The sequence below is a fragment of the Lontra canadensis genome, unplaced genomic scaffold (assembly GCF_010015895.1).
Source record: "Lontra canadensis isolate GAN:19392208 unplaced genomic scaffold, GSC_riverotter_1.0 scaffold9, whole genome shotgun sequence".
Classification (NCBI taxonomy): domain Eukaryota; kingdom Metazoa; phylum Chordata; class Mammalia; order Carnivora; family Mustelidae; genus Lontra; species Lontra canadensis.
In genome coordinates, this window is record NW_022631003.1 from 29,224,466 (window position 1) to 29,243,924 (window position 19,459).

A 19,459-nucleotide genomic window follows, 5' to 3' on the forward strand; every position below is an offset into this window, starting at 1 on the left:
TTCATCATTTGAGTATTTCCCTCTTTTGTGTGAATACACCATTCATCACGCTGACACCAACAAAAGAAAATAGATCATGACAACCCTGAGTCCGAGAGCACAGTCTAATTGAGGAGGTGTTCACAAGCTAATTGCTTCACAAATGAAGTGGGTAGGGAAGGATCTATTTAAAGACACAAAAATCTCAACACAAAGAGAAGACATTTGGTAAATTCCCCAACATTAATAGTAAGAACATCTGTCCTTCAAAAAACACCAAAAAGAATGTAAAAAGATAAGTCATAAACCAGGATATAGATCAATCCAATAATGTGAATCATGCTTAATATATGGGTGACACTGGACAATAGCCAGTAAACGATTTTGTAAGATTCTGTACTAGTACCACTTTTACTCAGGAAAGGCATGTTTCTAGTTTTCTTTTTGCTACTTATCTAACATCTCTCTGCATCTCCATTCACGTTCTGTTGGATCCTCTTCATAGAGACCCACTAATACCCGTCAAAAGTCATGCAGTCAGAGCGTGGCTCCCCGGCAGTCTCTGCCTCATGCCCGCTCCCCAGTTCATGGCTTAGGGTTGGCTGGGCTCCTTTTACCCCCCTCTCAGGTCTTCCCTCTTCTGGCTCTCCTACCCAGATTGCTCCTGGGTGTCCCCACTCTTCTCACCCTCCGTGCAGGACCAGCATGATGTCTGGAGTGCAGAGGGCCCTCAGATGGTGCAGGGCTGGTACCTACGCTACAAGAGGGAGATGGACCCTAGGCCCATGGATGCCAAGGACTGGGCTGGGGAGGGTTGGTGGGGTTTGGAGGAGAAAAGAAGAGGGAGAGGAAGTTAGCCTCAACCTGGGAACTTTGGTGTTAAATTTCCCTATGGAGTAGAAACCAAGGAAAGTGCTGGAAACGAGCAAAATGGCAGTGGGTTCCCTCAAGGAAGGTGCACACAATCGTATCTTATGGACGAGTGGCCTAACCAAGGCCTCATGACTGCCTAAACATATACTCAGGAAAGAGACATACACAGACATACCACACACTGCCTAATTGTCCTGGCCCAAAGAAACTTGGCGTAGGAGATTATGGACCAGACAAAGAGCACTAATAATAAAGAAAATACTTCTAGGTTACCTTATTGTGTTCAGCACGGTCTCTTGCAGGTGACGCACACCAACTCATTTATGTCTCAGTACAGCCCCTTAGAAAGTATCTATTATAGGTTGAACCACATGGAATTGCCAAAACACAACCATTTTGACCTACAAATTGCAACGGTGCTTGGTGCAGCCTGCATTTTGTCTGCATTTTATAGATGAAGGAACTTAGATGTAGAGCACTTAAGTAACTTGCTAGAAAATGTCAAACTTTCAGGCCAGGCAACCAGGCTCCTGTTTCTGTGGTTGTTATTAACTCCTGAAATACACTGCCTCTCCACCATACTGAATTAACATTTCTCCTAAAAATTCTCTCCATGAATTGGTGCCCAATCATTCCCAGTCTCTACACACCAATCTGTTCATGACATGCCTACTTCTTTTGAAATGCTATCACTGCTTACCCAGTCACTCAGCTGGAAATCTCAGAATCAAAATTTTATTTTTTTCATTTCTAGTCCACAAGAATAAAAATATGTATTGAGTCTCTGTCAGCAGGAGCTGCAAAATCATAGGCCACAAGAGCTGAAAGGGACCATACAGATAATCTAGTCATGTTCTAAGGAAGACATAGTCACTGAGTGCTCAGACCAGGATCAGATGAGAGTCTATATTCCACAGTTCTGCTGGTCTTTTCTTTCTCTGTCTCAGCTTTCACATTGGATTCATGCTATAGATAATACCTCTTTGTTTCTCCAGAGGTTCACAACCCATTTTAACTTTCTAACTGTTGCACAGGACAATAACTGGACTCACCAAACACTCCCTCTGTATCAACAGTCTTCCAGATTGTTCACATGCATTAATTCAGGTATCAGTGCAAGAACTCAATGGTATGTTCTATTATAAACCCTGTTTTACAAATTGGAGACTAAAGCAAAGATCAAGCCATTTGTCTCAGATCACTAAGCTTGTGGACTAGCTCCAGAGGCCATGCCATACACATTTGTAGACAAGATGCTGTGGCCATAAAGCTTCATCTTGCCCTACCCTTCACTGGGCAAGGCTTAGTCTTAAATCCTTTGGTAAGCAGTTCCCAATTCTCCCCTGACTCTGGGCTGAGTTGAACATCTCATCTGCCCAAACCTCAGATCCCCCGTTCATAACACGTCGTATATAACTGATGACTTATTGGTCTTTCTCCACTGGATTGCAAACATCTTGAGGACAGTGACTGTGTTTTACTGTTTGTAATATTCACAGGACTTGACAGAATACCTAATAGTAATCACCACATAAATATTTGTTGAATGAACACATAGAAGAATGGATGGCCACCTAATTAATCTTCTTTCCTTCAATTTTTCATTATTCTAGGTCTCTTGTATCTTGACGTGAGTTTGGGTAACCAGTAAGACATTTAATGTGTAAGTTCAATGAAGACAGGTGAGCCCTTTGTTATCTGCCATAATAACTAAAGATAAGCCTTTTGACTTTTTGTTCCTTAAACTCTTGGGTTATAAATTTGTCATTCTACTAATATAGTAGTTTTTCCCATCCATATCTCAGATATAAATTTGTTTTAAATCTTATACTTTGACTTTTGAGTGTGAAATAAACAAATTTATGTTATTTTACCTAGCCCATTACACCAGAAATTAGGTCCAAATAAGCAGGTCAAATAAATACTTTGACCTTAACACAGGTTAAATACTTTGACCTTAACAGGTTCTCAAATATTCAGTCACATGGGCTTCAGATGTCATTACAGCGAGACTTTTTTTTTTTTTAAGATTTTTATTTATTTATTTGATAGAGATCACAAGTAGGCAGAGAGACAGGCAGAGAGAGATGAGGAAGCAAGCTCCCTGCTGAGCAGAGAGCCCGGAGCTCAATCCCAGGACCCTGGGATTTTGACCTGAGCCAAAGGCAGAGGCTTTAACCCACTGAGCCACCCAGGTGCCTGAGGGAGATGTGTTTTAAATGATTTTATACTTAAATGTGTTCATCCTAACTGAGGTGTCCAAACTGCTACTGTGTCCTCTGATTTGCAATGGTACTCAGAATTCTAACAAATAGTGCTGAGTCAATTGGACATCCAATTGGAAAATGTATTATTTCTCTATGTCATATAAAAATTAATCCCAGATGGATACCAGAGGTTAGTACAAAAGGTAAAACAATAAAGCCTTTAGAAGAGAGCATCTTTCTGATCTGTGGGTGGACAAAAAGCACTAACTATATAAGAATAATACTAGTATCTTGGACTCTATTAAGAAGCAGTGTTCATCAAAAGAAAAAAAATTAAGAGACTAAGAAAGGAAACCTCAGTCAGAAGAAGACATTTGTAATACGTGTATCCAACAAAGGAATTATATCTAAAATATATAAAGTATATGCACACCTAATTAAGAAAAAGACAGAAAAATGAGTGGGCAAGGATTTAGGTACTTCTCAAGAGAAGAAACCCAAATGGCCAATAAGTATACAAAAAAAGATTTGCAGTCTTGTCAGTCACCAAAGAAAGACAAACAAATCCACAATGCCAGACAATTACTCTCCCACCAAAATGGCTAAAATTAAAAGGACAAAAAACAAGAGTGTTGAGGGCACCTGGATGATGTGGTCAGTTAAGTGTCTGACTCTTGGTTTTAGCTCAGATCATGATTCAGGGATGATCTCAGAGTCCTGAGATGAAGCCCCACTTTGGGCTCCACACTCAGCATCTTTTTTTTTTTTTTTTTTTTTAAGATTTCATTTGTTTATTTGACAGAGAGAGAGATCACAAGTAGGCACAGAGAGGCAGGCAGAGAGAGAGGGAGAAGCAGACTCCCTGCTGAGCAGAGAACCTGACGTGGGGCTCAATCCCAGAACCCTGGGATCATGACCCGAGCCGAAGGCAGAGGTTTAACCCACTGATCCACCCAGGTGTCCCCAGCATGGAATCTTCTTGAGATTCTCTCTCCCTCTCCTTCTGCCACTACTTCTCATGCTCTCTCTCTCAAATAAATAAATCTTAAAAAAAAAAAAAAAAGTGTTGATAAGGATCTGGAACAATGGGGTCTCTGACTAATGCCCCTGGGAGTATAAATTCTTTGGCGGATTTCATTAACATGCTCTATGTAAAGCAGTTCCATGCCTAGGTATACCCTCTGGAAATGCACATTCAACAAATACACATTCAACAAAAGACATTCGTGAGAGTGTTTCCACTCTGTAGTGGAAACTACACGTGTGTTCATCAATTGTGGAGCAAAAAAATTAAATGTGGATAGTCACGGTATGGAGCACCACACAAAAATGAGAATGAAAAATCTACAAATTCACATAATTTGGGTGAATCTCAGAGATACAATGTTGAGTGAAGAAGCCAGACACAGAAGAATGAGTACTATAGGACTTCTTTTATGTAACTCCAAAAACTGGCGAAGCTAATCTATAACTTAGAAGTCAGGAGCCTAGTGGTTAGTTTGGGGAGGTGGAGTAAAAGGACTACATGGGAGCATCAAGAGGGTGTATGGATGCCTGTGATGTTTTGTTCTTCTGATCTAGAAGCTGGAATCTGAGAGATGCTTGAGCGTCTTCACCTTATATTGATGACATATTTACTTTTCCACATGTAAGGTATAAAAATAATAAAAATTACATGGAGAAGAAAGTCTTGGTGAAGGGCAATAACCATTACTTATGTTCATTATCACTTCATACATAAAAATGCATTTTTTTTTTAGTAACATAGAATGTATTTGTAAATTGTTTCATTACCATATTCCATTGTGTAAGTAAGAGTCCAGTGTCAGTTTCCTGGGTTTTAGGGATTGAATTGGGTACTCTCCAGACTCATAAATTGAAGTCCTAAATCACTAATATCTTGAATGTGATTTTACTTGGAAATAGGGTTGTTGTAGATGTAACTAAGTCAAAGTGAAGTGTTACTGGAGTAGGGTGGGTCCCTACTCCAGTATGCTTGGTGTCCTTGTAAAAGAGGAAATTTGGACACAGTTATGCATGTACAGAGGGGAGATGAGGACCCCGGGAGAAGATAGCTACACAAACCAACAGAAGAGTCCTGGAACAGCTCCCTCCCTCACAGCCTTCAGAGGGAACCAACTCTGCTGACATCTTGATCTTGGATCGTGAATTTCTAGACTCCAGATTTGTGAGACAATACACTTCTTTTATTTAAACCATTCAGTTTGTGGTAATTAGTTACAGCAACCCAAGCGAACTAATATGCTGGGAAAACCAAAAGGGGAAGCAACCTGCCTCTGGATATCCAGCCAGATAACTGGAAGGGACGGTGGGGTTAAAGGCTCTTCTGCAATAGGGACGCCTGCTGTCCACTCCACCACTACTTCAACTAGCACCTCACCCACTTGGTAAGGCTGCTCTAGGGAAGGAAGAATAATGGAAGGCGTTATGCAAGGGAATGATCCTTTTCCTATTTTGAAGCAATGTAATGCTTGGAGTCATGGGATGCATTGAAGATGGAACGTGAGCACCTAAGCCTCCCAAACAGTTCTGGAGACCCTGGCAAGAATCCTCAGAGAGGATTTTTCTGACCTGGCAGTGGCCTGGGTCTGGAGTACTTTCAAGAGGTAAAATGGTCCCCCGGATTATTCCTAAAGCAGTGGTTCCAATCACGCTTTAGTCAGGACCTCTTAGAGAATCCGTTGAAAGCCAAAAGTCTCTTCATCAGATAAATGCCCATATTCATCCAGATTTAAGAGTATAGGTAAAGATTTTTAAGGCAGAGGGTTGATTTTTTATCTCTCTTCTAGAAATAAAGATGGATGGCTAGAGATAATGGCTAAAGACAATTTCACCTGTCATCTCAGAAGAAGTTAGCAACTACTTATCCTCTGCCAAGACTCAAAGGTATCATTCTGGACACTTTGTAACTTTCCCCCATGGGTTGGTTTTTCTCTTCCCCTATCTTTTCTTCTGCAGTGACTAGCAGTTAATTACTTAAAATGCAAAGAGAACATATGTCTCTCTTCAGGGGCACAAAGGAAAGGGGAGGCCTGAGGATGGAACTCAGTCCACAGCCAGGTTTGGGGAAAGAGGGAATAATAGTGAGGAGAGAAGCACAGACTGAACAGTGCTCACCTGTGGTGAACAATGAAGAACATAATTTCCTTGGAGAAAATTCTCATTCTCTTCCCTGTGGAATTTCTAGTATTTCATTTCAACTCCATTTGCCAGCATAACTAAGTTGACATTACCTGTGCAGGACTATGAGAAGCTAAGTTATTGCCTGGGGCTGGTTTGGAGGGTGAAGAGGGGGAAATAAAAACATGCAAGTATTTTATATTTTACACTGAAGATCTTTACTGCGAAGATCACAAACCCCAAAGCTACAACTGGTTAAACATTGCTCAAAGAGTAGGAGGCACTCAAGTGTAAAGGTGGGTCCTACAATTTGCTCATCATCATATTTGCAGAGCTAACCACCCCGCCTGGCACATGGCAGACACTCCAAAAATCGTGTGAATGAATGAATGAATGAATGAAGGCATAAATGAGTGAAATGGTCATGGGATTTGCAGTTCATAAGATTTGGATACTAGTGTACATTCATTCATCCATTAAATAGATGTGTGACAGGTCACTCTGTCTTTGGGACTGGCTTTTCGTTTCTACAAAATGCGGGTCCTGGACCTGAGAAGGTGCTCAGACAATCTACACTTAGAATATGAGTATTAGTTAATTAGTTAATTATTAGCAGTAATTATTAATTAGCTAATAAGTTAACTAATGAGTATTAGTTAACAGTTAAGGCAAAGCTATCTGAAGTGCCCACTCTGTATGGTAGATAAGATGGGGTGGTATGTGCTGGACATATAGTCTAGGAGTTTGCGGAAATCTAATTTGGGAAAGCTTTGCTTTGTCCTTCAGAAAGTGAGACCTACATTTACCTAATGTGAGGTCCGTGATCTGTAATGCACTCAGTGGCACTTGCGTAGCTATTGCTGCAGGCAGGACAGGACCAAAATAGTAGGAAAAATAAGAGAGAGGCAATGTCAGAATTCTGCTAGGGAGAGGGTTTTGACAAGTACAACTGCTCATTTGGATGAGAGAAGTTAATCCTTTCAGACCATCAGAGATTCCCACCACCTCGAGAACAGTCTCAGGAGTGGATCTCAAGGTTCTCCAAGTCTTTCAGTAAGGGAAAGAGTCCCATCGTTTGGCTCATCTGCTCATCTTCAGGGCACATACGTCCTGAAGGTCTTGAATAAACACAACACAACTGAAACACGATTCAATTCAGAATGAAACAACAGCTATGGTGTAAAAGAAATAAAAAATATACAGACTGACCGGAAATTGATTTCATTAATACTTATCTGGTTTACACTTAGGTTTTGTGTTAAATTAAGGGGATAATTTCTCTTACGTTTTCGATAAATGGCTCTAGTTTTATTCAATGACTATTGTCCATCTTAAAGATGATTTTCTTATTGGGGAAAAAAAAACTATGGTGTTACTATCCACACATCTTTTAATATTAAATGTCCTTTCTTGAAAATAATTAGCAAAACCTCCAATACATACACACATACTGAATTGTTATATACAGCTTCTTTTGGTCAGTTTATCAAATTCTCCCAGCAAATTCCTCCAGGTTCTGGGCAGTGTTGTGCTTTGGCAGATCTAACTCCACTAGAAGGACTTAAATAGCTTCAAAGGTGTTGGGACCAGACACAGAATTTAACGGGCTTCCTAATTTCCATCTATCCTGACCTCACGGATACCAGGGTTTGTGTGATGTTTATGGGATATATCCTCTCACTGACCTGTGATAAATAAAGCATTGTTTTCTTTTTTCTTTTTCTTTTTTTTTTTTTTTAATGATCTAAAATGTACAGTGTTTTCACAATGACTTTTTCTCATTTCTTGGCTCAGGAAATATGAATCTTGCCTCCTGTGGTCATCCTGTTATTCACCAACAAATATTACTGACCCAACAACTCCTCAACTGAGGTAGAAGAACACAGAGAGGGTGGGAGAGGCCACGGTCTTGTTTTCTCCACACAGATTCATAGGGAAGTCTTTGCTTTCCCTTCCTTGCCTCAAATGGGTGCCTCAGTGGTTTGAGGCCATGTCTGGAGGAGCCTAGGATGTTAAAATACCTCAAAAACAACAACAAAAAATAGTATGTCCAAAAGCCACAGGGACCACATGTTGTGAATGACAGCTTGGAAATGCTTTTGCTGCACTACAGACGTTAAGGATACAAACTTATCTAGGACTTTTAAAATAAACCATGATGAAAACAATACACATGTGCTATTCTTAGTGTTTGATAATTATACTGAGAACAATTTTTTCACTATTTAATCACATTGTTGACTACACAAAGAAATATATAATATTCTTTGCATTGGTATAGGTGTCAAAGTTAAAAAAAGCCTACTGAATTGAGATGTTATCTGAAATCAATTTTTTTTTTTAAGGTAAGCCTCTGAGTTAGCCATTAAAAAAAATTTCTTGCTCAGTGTGCCTGGCAAGGAGCCCATGTTTCATACTGTTTGATGCCCACTGAATACACTGACCTGGAAGGATTTCATGATAATGGTAATAAACCCAAGCACCAGCCTTCAAGTATCCTATCTTCTGGTTTTTTTTTTTTTTAAAGATTTATTTATTTATTTGACAGCCAGAGATCACGAGTAGGCAGAGAGGCAGGCAGAGAGAGAGGAAGGGAAGCAGGCTCCTTGCTAAGCAGAGCCCGATGCAGGGCTTGATCCCAGAACCCTGAGATCATGACCTGAGCCCAAGGCAGAGGCTTTTAACCCCCTGAGCCACCCAGGAACCCCCGATCTTCTGGTTCTAAGTCCCATGGAAAATACCTGGATCAGTTGTTCCCACATTTTGTATCTGAACTGTGCTGGATATGTATGAAGCCCCAGGGGACTGTCGTGCCAAAAATCCTGATTCAGTAAGTATATGGTGGGGACAATAAAATGTGTATTTCTGTTACCCCTAAACTAAGACTATCACCCCAAAACCATCAATATCCATGAAACCAGCACATAAATAATAGATTTGCCTCATTGTTGAAATAAAAATTGAAGGTGATAGTCTATAGTAAATTTGTGCTCAGAGGTAGTAGAGTTCAACAGAGGTAATTACCCTCCCTACTTCTTGGGGCTGTCACTATGTGTATCTGAGTGCCCATCCTTTATACAGGAGTTCAAATGTTTGAGTAACTCTCAAAAGTGACTACCTTCCACACTATCTTCTGCTCCTCATACTGGCATGTAACATTAGTTACCATAGTCAGACAACAAATAGCATTGCCAATAATAATGAAGGAGCTTCTAGGAAGTCAATTTACAATTTATAGACTGAATGTATGAGTCTCCCCAAAAGTTATATGTTGAAATCTACTCCCCAGTGTGATGGTTTGGAGATAGGACTTCTAGGAGATAATGATGTTGTGAGGGTGGAACGCTTATGAATCGATTAGTACCCATATATAAGGGACTCCAGAGAACTCCCTTGTTTGGAATATGGAGTATGGAGATTTCTCATAAAATTAAAAATATAAATACTATATGATCCAGTAATTCCACTCCTGAGTACATACCCAAAGAAAATGAAAACACTAATTTAAAAAGATACATATACCTCCTATGTTTATTGCAGCATTATTTACAATAACCAAGATACAGAAGCAACCCAAGCACCCATTGATACATGAATGGCTAAATAAGGGGTGTGTGTGTGTGTGTGTGTGTGTGTGTGTGTGTGTCCACAATGGAATATTACTCAACCATGAAAAAGAATGAGATCTTGCCATTTGCAACAACATGCATAGACCTAGAGGACATCATGCCAAGTGAAATAAGTCAGGCAAAGAAAGACAAATACCATATGATTTCACTTATATGTGGAATCTAAGAAGCAAAAAACAAAAATCAGAAATAGGTTCATAAATACAGAGAACAAACTGGTGGTTGTCAAAGGGGAGGAAGGTGGGGGATGGGCAAAGTAGAGGAAAGGGATTCAGAGGTACAAACTTCCAGTTATACAATACATAAGTCACAGGCCTGAAAAGTATAGCACAGGGAATATAGTCATTACTGTAATAATGTATGGTGATAGATGGTAATTACATTTATTATGATGAACACTGTGTAATGTATAGAACTGTAGAATCACTAAGTCACACACCTGAAACTAATGTAACATTGCATGTCAACTATACTTCAATAATAACATTTTTTTTTTAAAGAGAGAGAGAGAGACTCCAGAGAACTCCCTCGCCCCTTCCGCCATGTGAGGTTACAATGAAAAGATGGACACTTGCAAACAATGGAATAGGATAGGGAGCCCCGAAATAAACCTGTGTTTGTATGGTCAATTGATCTATGACAAGAGAGGCAAGAACATACAATGGGGAAAAGATTTGATAAATGATATTGGGAAAACTAACCAGCTACATGCATAAGAATGGAACTGAAGCACTTTCTTACACCATACACAAAAATAATCTCAAAATGGATTAAACATCTCTTATCCTGAAACCATAAAACTCCTAGAAGAAATATAGGCCTCAGCCTCAGCAACATCTATGAGCCCAGGAAGTGGGCTCTCCCAGCCACCCTAACTGTTAGAAATAAATTTCTGTTTTTATAAACCACCCAGTCTATGGTACTTTGTTATGGTAGCCAGAATGAACTAAGACTACCCCTTAATATGGAAAACAAATGAAAAACAAATCTATTAAAATTATGGCCAGTGAATTTAATAGTCTAGAGCAAGGGTCGGCATTTTCTGTAAAGGGCCAGATGCATTAGGCTTTGCTGGTTACAACTACTCACTGGGTAGAACACACAAGTTCATATATAATGTGATGAATAGATAGATACATGATCCTGGCTGTTTTCCAATAAAGCTTTTTTTTTTTTAAAGATTTAATTAATTTATTTATTTGACAGAAGGATCATGAGCAGGCAGAGAGGCAGGCAGAGAGAGAGGAGGAAGTAGGCTCCCTGCTGAGCAGAGACACCCCCCCCCCACCAGGTGGGGCTGGATCCCAGGACCCTGGGATCATGACCTGAGCCGAAGGCAGAGGCTTTAACCCACTGAGCCACCCAGGCGCCCCTCCAATAAAGCTTTATTTATGGACACTGAAATTTGCTTTTCATATAATTTGCTTGTGTTACAGAACATTATTCTTCTCTTGATTTTTTTTTCAACCATTGAAAGATATAAAAACCATTCTTAGTTCAAGGGATATATAAAAAACCGTCAGGGGCCAGATTTGGCCCTTAGGCCATAGTTTGCCCACCCCTGGGCTAGAGCACAAGATCAGAGTCCATAGCTGTATGAACTTTCTTCTTCTCTACTGTTCTTTTGGTTGCATTATTCTTTGGTCATAGATTGCATTCCTGCCTCCAACCCACCCCCATGCAAATGCACTAGGGTCCTGGAGAGAAGATATATGAAATTCATTGCAAAATCATTGCTCCTACAGACACCCTGTGCATTCACATTGTGTTGCCCTGTAAGAGATACATTATGAACATCAAATAAGGTCCAGACCTACCATGGAACAAGATAGTCTTGTGAAGTCTTCCCCACTGCCTATGCTTATGGCTCCTCATGTGTAAATCTAGACTTGACAGAATGGACCTCAGGGAGGGCCTGCCTGTAGCCTTGCCATGAACATAGAAATCAAACAACAACAGCAAAACACAAATAAAAACTTATTTTTCATCAGACTGTGGGTCTTGCTTATGAATATCTCTTTATCTCTTATCCATATAGCAAAATAGTTTCATCATGAACTTAAAGCCTATTAACAGAGTCAGTTCTGATCTCCTGTTTCCTTCCAGCTAAGTAGCATGAAAGGGATGAGAGAAGCTGGATAATAGAGAGCTGTCAACGTTAAAAGGTTTACTCTATTAATATAGGGCAACATTTCCCAAAGCGTGGTATGCTGAACGCTGACTGTTAGATGTTCTGCCAAAAAAAAGCATTTCAAGGTCAAATAAGTTTAGAAAGTGTGTCATAAAATATCCCTTCTTTCTTGATTCTTAGCATGCATTTGTAAATTAAAGGCTCTGAGGATTCTTGCAATAAAACTGCTTACCTAGATTAAGTCAAGTGTTTCTCAAACTTTCTTAGGAAACCTTTTTTTTTTTTTTTCCTTTCCTTCACTTAACTGTTATTCGTATGCTAAAACACTAATGATCCAGATGACATTTTGGGAAACACTGATATAAACAAGAGGAAAGAATGGAAAGGTTTTAAGTAGGGAAGTGAATTATGTTTTAGAACCGACCACTTTGGTAAGGAGCAGACCTTTCTTTCCTAATTTTTGTCATTTTTAGGAAATGACCCTATATTATAGTCATGTGCTCAAGCCAGCAAATACAGCCTCATTTGTTGTGGTAACTTTTTAAGAAGTGATAAAATATGTGATGGTTTAAAAATAATCCTAACAGTACACATGATGGTGTGAAAAGCAAATGATGGTGTGTTGCCACTCTCTCACCTCTACACCAATAGTCTGCCAGACACACTAGGCAGGGTTACCAGCTTCCATTTCATTTTCTGGTTTTTGTAGCAACTCTAAATCATAGGCATGAGTCTATTGCTTTGGATTATAAACTTTCAGCAGTATCTACCAAAACAATTCATTCTTACACTTCTTTTGGCCTCATATACTTCTTATATCAAATCTATCAACAAGTTCTAGCAATTCTACCTTCAAAATACATGTCAAGTCTGTCCACCTCTCTCCACCCTCCCTGTCCAAACAGTCACTGGCACTCTGCCCTAACTGGTCTTCCTTCTTGCAACCCTTTATCCTTCTTGTCTTTTGTTCTTATTGCATCCATAAAGAGTTCCTCAAAACATAAATTAATGGTCCTTGGCTTCAAAGTCCTCAATGACTTCCCTCAAAATAAAATTCAGAATCTTTTTCAAGATCTGTGAGGTTTTGCATGATCAGGGTCCTGCCTACTTTCCCACACTCATGTCCAGCCTCTCAGCCATCTCCTCACCAAACTCTAGCCGCACGTGCTTCCTCTCTGACCCCTGAATATTTCCAGCCTTCTCCTCTCCTTACAGCTTTCCCATCTGCTACTTCCTCTACCCAGATTGCTTTTTCTTACTTTTTTCCCAAGCTAAGCCCTATTCTTATTTCAAATATCAATTTAAATTGTCCGAGAGACCTTCCCAAAACACCAAATCTGAATCAGTTCCTATTGTTTTGTTTTGAAGATTTATTTATTTGAGAAATAGAGCATGCACACAAGCAGGGAGGAGGTACAGAGGGGGAGAGAGAGAGAGAGAGTCTCAAGCAGACCCCCTGCTGAGCTGGGAGCCTGATGAGGGACTCAAACCCACGACCCTGCAATCATGACCTGAACGGAAATCAAGAGTTGGATGATAACCAACGGAGCCACACAGGCACCTCTCCTGCTTTGCCTTTTTTTTTTTTTTTAAATTGCACCCTGTTCTTTGTTCTACTTCCAACAATTTGTTATTACATGTTTATTTTTTAAATGTCCGTAAGTTCCACAAGATGGGGAACGTATCTGCTTTATTCAGCACTGTGGAAAAATTGGCACTGTGTCTGGTCACAGAAGAGGCTTAATAATTATTTTTATATGAATGAAGCTCACCATTGGAAAGTTCTCTGATAGTTTTATCTGCTGCCTTTTCCTTACATGAAACCTTAGCACCACCCAGATTTTTGTTTTTTTGCACACTGATCACCCAGAAGACGCATGCGTTCACCTCTGTGGGGAGCAGGGCTCTAAGGGACGTCTCCTGTAGCTGTCCTCTTAAGCTTCACTAGCCATCTCAATTTATTCTCTTCTTGGGAACTCACTGTACTTATATTCTGTACCATTCATTTGGTGTGTACGCTTATATTGCCTTATAACAACTCATCTACTATTGTTAATGAACACCTTATCTTTACAGCTTGTCTGACCAATGATGTCATAAGTCTGTCGAGTACAGAACCTGGTACTTCACAACCGAAAGTACACAGCATGTCTCCACAGAGTTGTACGTAGTTGTACGAAAGGAGTCTCTGTCCGGCACCTGTAGTGCCCCCATTTTAACACTTAAGTCTGGGGATTTGACTCATTTTCTTTCACTGCTTTCTTCCCCAACATTTTGGAGTGTGTTGCCATCATACTGGAAATGAAAGCTGGGATAAAGAGTAGTTAAGGAAGGAGAGTGGGGGACAGAGAACTTGCCTGAAGTTTCTCATCTCTTCCTCTAGTGTTGAAAGAGGTAAAGACAACTTGGTAGAGGACTGGGCATCCTTTATACTGCTAGGGATCTCCTAGAATATTTAGAAGAATGACTTGCTCAAGACTTGGAAATATGGATTTTTAGAACTTACATGAAACAAGAAAATGTCAGTCATTAACTCAGTCTCTTATCACTCGATTTTTGGATGAATTAGACCCAAACACCCATCTAATTAAGGAAGTATCTCTGGGACCCAAGAAGTTAGTCTGTCTTTTACTTGCCAATTCCAATGTTGTCCAAATAATGGTTGTTAAGGAATATTTAAAATGCTGAATACCTTAGCTACTTTTTGCTTTATCTTCTTCCTCACCAAAATACAAGGGTTATTATGAAAGTTCTGCCACCAACCTTCCTCAAGCAACTTCTGAAACATGGAACAGGAAAGTTAAGCCTATAACAGTATTATATTTGTTAGCATAGAACTGTTCAAGGAAAGTAGACGTTTTCACAATGATCTGTTTACCTAGCGTATCTTCACAACAACCTTTTAAGGTGAACAGAGTAGAAGACATTGTTATCTTGAATCAGTCAATAAGGAAACTGAGCATGAGAAAGAGGGCTTTAATGATATAGGCACCAAGTGGCTAACTTCCAGGTTTGTGTTGGAGAATTCACCTAAAATGTAGGATCACTATTATCACAACCCCGTTATTCAGTAAGTTCTAGAACAGGATTGTTAACCCGGGGTCAGGCCTGGCTACAGAATTTGCGGCATCTAGTATAAAATGAACACTTGAAGCTCCTTCTTTGAAAATTATTGGGAGCGGACAATGACAGCAGAACTTTAAACCAAGTGCGGGGGCCTTCTAAGTTCAGAGTCCCGTGTGACTGCACAGTTTGCGTTTCTTTGAGGCTGGCCCTGCCCAGGGCCTCCGCACATCTAACATTTGGTTTGTTATCAGGGAGGCTGTGAACTCTGAAAATGTAGGCAGAATTTTTTCTTAATGTGCATGTGTTTGTGTTTCATATCCCATAGCTTTTTTTTTTTTTTTTTCAGATTCTTAAAGTGGTCTGTTAACAAAATAAAGCATGAAGAATGCCTCTTCAAGAGTAAAAAATGTTCTCATGGAGCCCACAATGCCAGGAACGAGCATGCTGGCTCCTGTGCATGATCTTTCTGGAGACTGAGCTTGTGAACGAGTGGGTTTTCATGACTGCATGTGAGTAAATGCAAAAACCAAAGAATTCTTAAGGCTGCCCAGATGTTGCCAGAAATACACTCAAAATGCATCTTCAGATGACAGGGAAGCAAATGGTGAGATGTTCACGATGACCATATATTCTTTATAAACCCCAACGGGATACCCAAATATGAGCTCTTTTGTTGAATTTTACCCCCTTAAAGAAAGCTTCTCCCTCTTCTGTAATTAGATATCACATTCCCTCCTTCAGATAAAGGAGAAATACCTCACTGCAAGATTTACCAACTTGTAGTGTAGGAGTCCGGTAGGAATTTGTTTAAAAAGCAGGTGCAGAAAATGCCCTCAGAAATGGAAAGGGTCCTCTGAAGACCAGCATCCCAAGAAACACTACAGGTGAAATACTTCAACACCCGAGTCAGCTGGTAAAACCTCACAGCCATCTCCTGGAAGTCTCACACACAACTATCCCTAAATGTGCGCGGTGCCAAAAGCCTGCTCTTGCCAATTAGAGTGGTTGCCTTAAAATTTTACTTAGTCTCTTTGCCCTTTCAGACTAAATAGGCTTGCTTCTCAGCCAGATCTCCAGCTCATATAAATGGGGGTAGGGAGATGAGTAACTGAAACCAGAGGGTAATTCTCAAATCTCCTTTCTCCCAGTGTCAAACTTCTCATGATGCACTTTGAACAAGTAGAAAAGTACGATTAACCCGAGCTTCTTGGTCACCCTGCTGTCCCTGCTCTGTCCTTGCTCATGGTACACTGGGGCACTCCACATGATTCAACCAGCCGCCAAAGCTCCTGCAGACCCATCCCTCCAGGACCTGGTTGCTCACACTAGGTACCTAATCCATCCAAGAGTAAGCGTTCATTAATTCTACCCATCCCGCAAGGTGAAACAGGAGGCTGGCAGGTGAGTAGTAGTTCAGAGTAGCTTTCCTCTGGTTTCTAGGATTAAGTTGGCTATTAATCCTTTTAATTGAATGGAATTGCCCCCTCGGGCAATCTTCCTCTCTCTGGGTGTGCGCAGCCTTCCTGCAAGCCATCTACTCGAATTGGAGTCTGCTGGTACCTGCTCCCTGGCTCTTCCCAGCACGCCCAGGCCACAGGGAGAGGTGGCAAACTTCCGACAGCCGCAGACCCCACCAGGGCCAACCCTGCGCCCTTCAGCGGGGGATGAGGCCTGCGCGAGGCCGGGCTGGGAGTGGGAGGGTCCCGGCGCGCGGCCGGGCGCGGGGCGCGGGGCGAGCGAGCACGCGCCGCGGGGCCGGGAAGCGCGCCGGCTCTCTCCCGCGCAGGGAGGGCCGCGGACCCGGCGCCGCTCTACACGTGGCCCGGAATCGCCGCGCTCACTTCGGGAATAGCCCCAGAGCCCCAGGCAGCGGCCGCCAGACCCGGCCGGGCGCCTACCTCCCTCCATCCTGACTGCCTCGAGCGACTCGCACGTTAACCCTCTCGCGCCCGGCGCGACCCGCCGCCTCTGCCACCCCCAGCGCGCGCCACCTCGGCGAGCAGTGCAGGCGCCCAGAGCGCCGGCCGACGGCTGGGGGTGGGGGGCGGCCGCAGGAGGACTGAGCCTTCCAAACCGCTTCCCTCCCGCCTCCTGGCCGCGAGCCCACCCTCCCTCGGGGTCCGCGGGGACCCGCCCCTCCCGCGCACCCGCCGAGCCTGCCTCCCCGGCCGCCCCCGCCCCGCGTGGCCTCCGAGGCGTGGGCTCGGTGAGCTCTGGGCTGCGGCCCCCGGAATACCTGCTCCTCCGGCGCGGGTGGGGTTCAACTGGTGGTCCCGTGAACCCCGCTCCTTCCCCGAGGCTCCGGCAAGTACTCCAGCCGCAGGGAAAAGCGCTCGCGGCTTTCGGCTCCCAAACGTGACACTCTATATATCCGGCTCCGAGACTGGGTGTGGGGCGGGAGGAAACCACCCTCCCTCCGACCTTCCCCGTCGCCGCCGCGGCCTCGGCGTGGGGCGCAGTAGCGGCGGCAGCCTCAGCCCGCGGCGGGAGGAGGGTGCGGGGCTGGCGAGGGCCCTTAACAGGCCGCGGGGCGACGGCACGGTGCGCGCAGGCCCGCCCGGCGGCTTCCATTCATTGAGCACCCAGCACAGATGCTCGCTATTACTCCCGGGCTTTTTTTTTTTTTTTTTTTCCCCCTTTTTTTTTTTTTTTTTTCCTTTTCTGTCTTTTTTTTTTTTTTTTTCCTTAAGCTGGGCAAGGGGAAAGGGAACTAGAAAGGCGCCCCTCTCTGGTTTGAGAAAGAAAAGCTCCCACACCTTGAGAGAGAAAGAGAGGAGGAAAGTGGGGGGTTGGTGCGGGAAGAGAGGCAGAAAGTCTAAGGTTCTGGTCTGAATGCTTGGAGGACACACTTTCCCCCCACCCACCCTAACAGAAAATAAAGCCTCAAAATCCGAGTTCGCTAAGCTTGTGGGTACCACACACCCCGTGGGAGGGATGCTCTTGTATCTGCTCCACTCTGCGGAGGCGCCCTGCAATGACCGGCCAGCGCAACGTCCTTTTTAAAAATCCGGGGTGTGGGGGGTGGTGGGGGCACGCTCTACTCAGACCCAGGGTTTGGAGGGCAGACCTGAGGCGTTGTCTGGCCCTGGGGTGGGAGTGGGCAGGTGGCGAGAAGACTAGAAAGGACCAGAGGTGCGCGCTGCAGAAACAGCAGCGCTTGGACAGATTAAAAAGAAAATGAAAAAAAAATAAATAAATAAAATAAGACGTTTTGCTTCTTAGCCTGGTAGCTCTTTTGCAGATTTGGTTTGGTCATTGTTAATATTTAAACGGAAAAACTGGATCCGTCGTGAGGGAAGACTTGTAGAGGGCGGACAGGCGTGGGGGGGGCGGTGTGCAGCCGTCCTAGTCCTCAGCTCGGGAAGTGCTGAATGAGGGCCAACGCCCAACCTATTTCCTAGAACAAGGTGGAAGATAAATTCCCAAATAAATACGGTGTGTTAAGATAAAACTTCTATTGCCCTAGAAGCTGTCTTCACGATCCTCATTACAACAATTGACATACAGATAAATAAAATTTAATTCATGAAGGATGGAGATAATGAAATGAGCTTTTTTTTTTTATTTCTTTTGCATTAAGAAGAATTCATACCCATCTTGAATTCTCTTCTGTGGGGCTCTCTTTGGTTAAATGTAGCAAGCAAAGTGTAGCCTAAAGGCACTGTGGCTAATTTCCTCTGGTGACTGTCCAAAAGCATGAGAAGGAGAGGAAAAGTTAGGACCAAGTAAATATACTTTTTTTGTTACCTCTTCCCCCACTGAAGAATAAATCGGAATGTATTCTCAAAACGTGTATGACAGTACTTGAAATGATACTGTCAAATGTTGGTGAGACTATGTTGTAATCCCTCATCACACTGGATAGAAGGTAAATTTTTACAACTCTTTGGAAAGCAATTTATTAACACATTTCCAAGGCATAAAATGTTCAGTCACTCAAAAATGTTTATTGTTCTGAACCTTTTGATGAAGAATTCCCATTTTTTTAGAATATATCCAAAGGAAATAACCCAAAAAAGGGAAATGCCTTATAGACAAAGTTACAGGGTTATTATAACATTATTTATAAGGTAGAAAATAAACAGGCTTTCAGTGGAATGTTGGCAACTAAAATGCAACATTATTGTAGATTACAAAATTGTAATTGGATTATCACCATTTAAAATAACATTTACATATAGATAATGTATTGGTCTGCTAGCGCTGTCATATTGAATGAAGTACACAAACCAAGTGGCTGAAACAACAGAAATTTATTGTCTTATAGTTCTGGAGGCTAGAAATCTAAGAACCAGTGTCTGCAGGATTCTTCCTTCTGCGGGCTGTGAGAAGAATGTTTCAGGCCTCCCACCTAGCTTCTGGCGGTATGCTGGTAATTTTAGGCGTTTCTTGGCTTATAGAAATATAATCTTTGCCTTCATGTTCACACGGTG

General features: G+C 42.2%; 1 protein-coding gene across 1 annotated transcript in view; it reads right to left on the reverse strand.

Annotated features, from left to right (window-relative positions):
- Nucleotides 1-17,374, reverse strand: part of FAR2 (fatty acyl-CoA reductase 2) — a 136,634-nt gene extending 119,260 nt beyond the window's left edge. The window contains exon 1 of the mRNA XM_032855164.1: nt 17,263-17,374. The gene's annotated coding sequence lies outside the window, so the exon portion shown is untranslated. The remainder of the gene's footprint in view (nt 1-17,262) is intronic.
- Nucleotides 17,375-19,459: the final 2,085 nt, after the last annotated feature.